This window comes from Maylandia zebra, linkage group LG15 (assembly GCF_041146795.1).
Source record: "Maylandia zebra isolate NMK-2024a linkage group LG15, Mzebra_GT3a, whole genome shotgun sequence".
Lineage (NCBI taxonomy): Eukaryota > Metazoa > Chordata > Actinopteri > Cichliformes > Cichlidae > Maylandia > Maylandia zebra.
In genome coordinates, this window is record NC_135181.1 from 39,466,520 (window position 1) to 39,474,283 (window position 7,764).

The window sequence follows — 7,764 nt, forward strand, 5'->3', positions numbered from 1 at the left end:
GGCTGCCTTCTGTGACTCTCAGCTGGTCCCTGATGAAATTATACAGGTATAAGAATAAATTCATAGACAGCAGGTGTCTGGAGGAGGATCAAACTGTAATATATGTTATCAGTGTTAAGCTGTAATTATCTCGACTCCTACAGCTCCTTACATTTCTGCTGTATATTATTTTTAGAATCAGAGCTATCAGTCAGTGTTAAAGCCAGTCTAGTGACACTGACTTAACACGAGTGATAATTATATATCCAATCAGGTAAATATCAGGGTGGTTAACATGCAGAAATAAGCTGGTCATATGCTGCTAGCAGATAAATGCCATTGATTTGGGTAAAGAAAGGCCAAGCTGCAGTGGTTTTTCATGTTGAGGAGATTTATAGTTAAGCTTCAGCTGTGCTAGAATAGCCTTTGACCACCCTCGCGGTCAAAATGAAACTCCCTCGGAGGTCGCTGTCACAGCTGTTGCGTGACCCTGAAGCCATGCCAGAAGCCATTTTAGTATTTCAGCTGAAGTCTTGCAGTTTCTTTTCTTTCTCGCCTTTTCTTTTTTGTTGACAGGGCTGAAATGACTCAGACATGCCCCTAATGTCTTGGCCAAGATGGGTTTATTTAATTGACTGCACTGGAGATGAACCGAGCAAGATTCTTTTTTAATTACACATTGTTTTAATCATCATGTATCTGGACCCAGGACCTGCCTGGGTTGGAGACCAGCGGAAGAAAATGGATGGATGTATCTGTTAGGCAGACATGCACTTGATTTATGAGCCCCACACAAGCTTTATTAGGACTTGGGGCCAGCAAAGATAAGGACCAGAGGCGAGGGACGTGTTTTTTATTTAGCCTCATGCTGTTAAAGGAAATGATTCTTGGCGCTTCATCAGTATAACTTGTGATATAATACACAGGGGCTAGAAGTTTGATATTGCATGGAAAAAGACATCCTGTACACGCAAGGCTTGGTCTCTGTGCTGTTTGAGGTCTGTTTACTTCATCAAAATCATTTTTCATGTAGAAAGCTTCTTTTCTTCTTCTCAATACTGTGCAGGAGCCATCATCACTCACAGGTTTCGGCTGAGTGTTGCTCACAAAGAATAAGGGGAGATATGAAGAAAATGAAGCCATGAATAACTAATAAGGAAACGTTGCTAATACTGTGCTATGTTTATCTGCAGCACAGAGTTGCATGAAAGATTCAAAGAGGAGTCGGGCAATTAAATAGCACTTAGGTAAACAGCTTTCAATTACATTAAATTGGCTTCACTGGCGGTAATGCTTTCTTAACTTTACTATGTCCTTTTCTGGCCAATGTACAGCCTGCCATCTGATTATGTCCTGGGTCAATAACGCTACTAAGAGAGATTTTTCAAGGGTGTCAATGAGGCTTGGGCTTGACTTCCACTGTTTTCTAGCCCAGTGACTGGTTACGGCTGAGGGTTCATGCACAGCAGAGTCTGACAGGGTGAGGCAGCCATGTATGGAGGTTTGGAAAAACCTGCTGCAAGCCACCAGGGCTTTCCAGTCCTGACAGATGGCAGCGAGCTGCTCCACAGAAAAAAGCAGAAGGGTGAGGTTGAAGAGTTGGAAGCTGGTGGACATTGGCACACTCCATCTACCATTCTTATCTCAGTATCATGATTCAGCATTAATCAGAGGGGGACGCGCATTTACCACATGCCAAAGAAAGTCTGTTGACATGGTATCATTGTCACAATTGTGTGTCTCTTTGTTTCTTCACCTGTGCTGGAGGATAGTGCAGAGCAACAAAAGACCTGTGGCCCTATGTTCAGACTAGGTGTTAGGTGAACTGTAAGATGCCAGAGAACCACATGAGAATTGTATAACGCAGACTGCTGCACAGCGAAACAGCTCGCGCTGGGAGATGTGCCACTGCATTGTGCCGTATCTCCTGTCCTCTCATCCACTCCTTATCACTAAAGCACTTTCATTTTTGGAGGCAGAGAGCATGTATTTTACAATCCAGTCCCTCCACTTCCTGTAAAAGCAAACCTGTAAAGCATGATATGATGTGTAAAATCTGAAAGTAATACATCTAGTGTTTAGCAGTAATAAAACGCAAGATGGGACAACTTCCATTGGATCATCAGTTTTGACTGTGCAAGTGCATTAAAAGCACTTTATGCCTAGCATTCATCTACTCATGGAGAAAGTTTTAAGGTATTCATATTGATATTTTTTTCAGCTTATATTTTTTCAGCTGTGTTGTTATTCATTGTATACTCATTGTAAAGAAAATGCACAAAGAGATCGATAAGAAAACAACTACTCCAATGCTGTGTTCTTGTAAAACAAGAGCGGTCTTGGGTGGAGGCAACCATAATACTTTACAGGTGATCTTCATTCCTGGCTGACAATATCAATGTGTCAAGTCTGGCAGATCTCGACAGGCCAGACAATTGGAGGAGTGATGTTGGTGCAAAGTTTGAGACCAGCGACTGCTCTTTAAATGGAATCGGAGAAATCCACACATAAAGTGTTTACAGGGCGAGGGGCGATCTCGCTTGATGATTCCCGCGTGACGGAACAGAGCGCAATATCTGAAAACCTGCTTCCATTAAGGCGAGGCCAGCGGGACGTTCACCGGTGTCATTTCTCAGCTGCTTTTGTCAGGTGTGTCACGCAGGCTCCTGTTTAATTGCTGTGCATCACTTTTTGGGGACAGCTGGGTGAGGAAAGAAATCAATGTCCCTCCTCCTGCTGCAGCCCCATGCACAACTCTGAGCGAAGCCGTATTAAGTACAATTAAAAGGTTTTTCTCTGCTAGTGCTGCTTATAGTCGTTTTTATAATTATAACAGAATAACAAAAGTGCTTCCCCCTGGGTTAGTTTTGATCAGTTATGAAGTATAACTCATTCACAGTTCTGTACAGCTGATATGTTTGATAGTAATTCGCTAACCGCATTGTGCTTTTACCCCCGTAAATGAGAAGGCTAGAGTGAGTCAAAAAAGACAGATGGACAGAATCAAAGGAAGGAGAGATGAGTTCACAGTAAACAATACTCATTCTATAATTAAGTGACCTGACGGCAATTAGAAGCATTATGTGGGGAAAATTGTTTTTGCGCTTTGACGCGCTGAACCGTGTCTTTGATCCCGCGGTCCTTCTCCACTTATCTATAACTTGCCCCCTCCTTCAATCCATTCCTCTTTATTCAGTTCAACTAGCACATCATCACCTCACTGCTGGGCTGACAGTTACTAAGGAGGTAACAATGGCTAATGCAAGAAAATGGGAATCAGCTTCGGCGCAGCCTTGGCCTTTGCGTCATCTGGGCTCTGCTCGTGGCAAGCGACATAGTCCTGGCAGCGGGGTGATTAATGTGATAGGTGGAATTTGTCTCATTATGTTGACACCGGCTAATAAATGCCTTGTAAACAGCCAGTCACAGCTGTTAATGCATCATCATAATCCAGGATTAGGAGGTGCCAGGCATGGCCAATAAATGCAATTAGGCACTGACAAAATTAATTCGCCCGTACTCTGACTTTCTCGTGCCCTGTCCATTCTCAGGGAAATTCAAGTGTGTCGTGCGATTCTTCACAGAGGATAAACGCGCTGGAAATCTCTCCCATTAAATAAAGAATATCGAACTCCATTTGTGCAAGCTGCAAAAAAAAAAAAAAAAAAAAAAAAGAATTTGTGGAATATCAACTCCGAGTAAGATTGAAATGAAAGCAAATATCTCTGCTTTTCTCCTCTAATCTGCTTGGAATCATAGAATTGCGGACGTGAGAGCCGAGTGTGGAAAGGTAGAGGAACCAGCACGTGTGAATAACTAAAAGCAACAAAAAACAAAGTGTGAAAGTGTCAGAAAGTTGAAACTCATCATGCAAATGTTGCATTTCACTCTTGCATTTCAATATCTCTCGGAAGGAAGACGAGACAGGTGACTTTTAAATGTGACTGGTCATTAGAGAGGTCACCAAGGCAGCCATTAGCTTCCTGTCACTCATCTCCGTCATGCCTCATCGCTGAAAGTTGCGATGCATTTCTTCACGTTTTCACTCACCCAGCTTATTTTTAGCACCTGGGTGCTTTGGTGCAATGTTTTTTCCAAAGATTTTAAAAGACACACCTCCCCCACCGTCCTCAGCACTGTTCAGCCCGTCTTATTACCAAAGTGATGGTCAATTGAGATGATCAATTTGCATAATGGAGCATTAAATTGGGCCCATCACACCCACCTCTCGGCAGCTTGCTACCATGGAGGACTCACTAAAAATGGCAATTGTATCCTCCTTGCTGGAGTATCTTTGCAGGCAGAGGCATTTGGCTGGTGTATAAAAGCACCAGCCACTGAATAATGTAGGCTCTTATTCATGAGTAATCTGTTACCAGACTGAAAAGCTCTTGCTAAAGGTGAGTTCAAGAATGAGAGAGAATATTTAAGCTAAAATGTTACAGCTGAATCAAAACTCTGATTTAAATTTGGTACCTTTTTTATAGCTGCTTTGATACAGGACAAAAAGCTCTCATTAAAATTTCCTTTTACATAAATCCGGCTTAAATTCTTTTCTTTTTTTTAAAGGAACATTTTTATCAGTGTCAAAAATAGTTCCAGCCCCTGTGCCGCGTGTCCACATTAGCTTAACAACAGGCTTAATTCTGCCCAGTGACCAGTGGTCATTTCTCAGACACAGAGCAGATCGTTTTGATTAACACCCACCAAGGAAATTTAAGACCGTTATCACAGGCAGATTAGTTGAGCGTTTTAGAAGCATGTCAGCGCCTAAGGACCTGTGACAAATTGCATCCAAGGAGCTGCTCGGATCTGAGGCCGACGGATTGTGATTGATGTGTATGCTGCGTGAGTGGCAGGGAAGAATGAGATAGAGCCGTCATGGCCTCCCTCTGTACCATGTTGCCTTTGTTTGAGGGGTTTCCTCCAGGGGTTAGCACTGTGGACACAACAATGAGGCAGAAGCTCCTTGGTTTACAGGTTTTGTTAACTGGCCGTTTGTAAGTGCCCATTTGGCACGTTGAGATTTGGTAGCTGGCAGTTAAAGCAGATTTCATGAAACTGAGTGCACCACAAAAATGGACTCTGGTGTTTATGCTCTATCACACACACACACACACACACACACACACACACACACACACACACACACACACACACACACACACACACACACACAAATTCTTTATCATTTGATACAGGAGTGTATAACACTACATTTATCACATTGGTGAGGGCATCTGGCATATAAGTGATTTACTCGTGTCATGAATACTAACCGGGAAACTTTAATTCCCATGTGCGAGTGCTACCTTTCATCCCGCCACAGGCAGCCTGCTGGACCGCTGGCAACCTATCAGCCGTCACTTGACAGGTGATTGACATTAAAGAACTGAGGGATTCAGAGGTAGTTGTGGGCAATGATCTGATGTGTTTTTATGAAGCTTTTGACGGATATTTTTGTGACATTGCTGTTGGATGAAAAAAGGCTGTGGAATGTAATTTGGCATTTTGACAAGAGGTTTTCTCAGAGGAACTGACTGAGGACAGGCTATTTACAAATATTTACAAAATAAATTGCTCTCCAAGAGGAGCTTCTTAAAAGATTTTGGGCCCTTTGATTGACCTGTTGTGACCATGACTAGAATAGTGGAGTATTTAAAAAAGTTTAAAATGATAAACCTGACTTGAGTAAGTTATAGTCAATTATTTAGTTATGAAAGAGAGAAGTGCACAGCATGATTCTGTGTGACTCTACATGTGCATGTTCTTGCATGTGGTTGTTTGGACTGTAGGTGTGTATGCAAATGTGCTCTTCAATTCTGCCCATATGTGTCTCTGTGGGTGAGCCGGCAAGCCTGTCTGGATCTGTTTTGTCTATGTGTGTCTCTGTTTAGAGCCGTACGCAGCCTGGTTGGTGGGGGGATTAATTGGTAAGGCTCTGCATGCATGAGTGCGATCTAATTTACTTCCATCAGTTGATACACAATAGTAAAGGTCCCTAAACAGGCAGTGATGAAATACATCTGAAGGTCTTATTCCCATCCAGTTTCTAGTCTGGTTAGAGCAAGTACAACCTAGTGGCTCCACTCAAGACTGTCACTGAAGCCAGAGCCAAAAACATCCTGATATCTGACTGGAATCTAACACTTTCCTCATTTCATTTTAAATGTCAGGCCCGAAAGACAACATGGTTGAGTATTTGCTCCTCTACGCTCCAGATCCATACCATTAGCATAAATGGGGAATCAATTATTCCAGACTTGATGGAGCTGATTATGCAGGGACAATAAAGGCAGAAAGAAGGAGTCATAATTACAAGATGAACGTGTTGGTATTTCATGACTGAATCGATAAAAACCCGATAAGAACTGCAGGAAACTTGGGGAAGCTGTCTGACCCGTTTTGCACATCTTTGTGAGCACACCATCCTTGCACTGCACGGCAACATGGACGAACTCAACAGCTCCCCAGCAACTGTTCCCCCACTTCCCACTCACATGCCCTCTCTCAAGGCACAAACAAGACAGTCATCACGCGTGCACGCTACAGAAATGTTGACTCCCCAATTTACATCCGATGTCAAACTTAACCGGTGTGTGAGACTCTTCGTGCTGCTGCCCATTTGATGATAATATCCAGCCCAACTCTCTGTGGGCTGAGGAATACAATTCAAATGGCTTTATCTCCTGAGGCAGAGGTGCTGTGATGTGCCAGGCACTTAGCAGCACAGCCCACAAACCGCTAGTGCACAGAAGTAGGGCTTACCACTTCCATGTCATGCCTGTCAGAATGAGAGAGGAGGTAACGGGGAGGCAGATAGAGTGAGGAAAGGAAATATGTGTGAAAGAAAAGGGGGTGGGGAAAGGGTGCAGCTACAAGTTTTATCTGTAGTGTCACTGCTGAGTAAAAAAAAGAAAAAAGAAGAAAACCTCACCTCACAAAATTGTCTGCTGGATGCCAGGGGAAATGCCACAGAGGTGGTATTAAAAAACCACAAATGACTCCTGCTAAATGCTCACATCTTTTACACAAATGAGGAGCAGAAGCACTCTCGAAGCCATTAACCCTTTTACCAGAACCAGCCCTCATTCCTCATTTCCCATTTATGAATCCAACAGGCCACTAAGCAATTCAAGTAGAATCACACTTGTCCTTCACTTTAAGAGCCCGCTGGAGTTATGGTGGGAAAGAAACACAGGCAAGTCCGCTGAATTACTACCGAGTCATAAAAAAATCAAACGAGTTCTAAGAAGTTATGACTTGTTTACATAGCTAAAAACAGCATCCTCTTTTGAGGGTGACTTTTAAGGCTTTCTTGTAGTACCAAGGTAATAATGTTCACTGTATCGCCGCGAACAAGCAGCACGTATATGTACGGTCCAGTGTGAGCAGGAATCTGTGTGAGATCAGACACCACTTCGTCATTTCTGCACTGCCGTCCCACAGCTTCCTTTGAAGTGCCTGGCTGCAAAGAATAATGAGGATACAAGGTCATTTAGGATGCGCTGAGTACCAGCTACCAGCCCCCCCACACACACACTCGCACACAGGAGAGAGAAAGTTCTCTGAAATCACTAAAGAAGATCTAGAGAAATGGTTAGAGTAAGAAGGAGAGAGTAAGACTGAAGAATTCAGGCAGAGATGTGAGTCGAGGAGGTAGTGAGAAGGAGAGCGATAGATACGGCGCTTGATATTTCAAGAGCTGTATCTATATTCAAGGTAGTTGCAGGGAGCAGGCAGAGTCAAATGAAATGTGAAGCATTGTGACTGGGTGAAAATGCT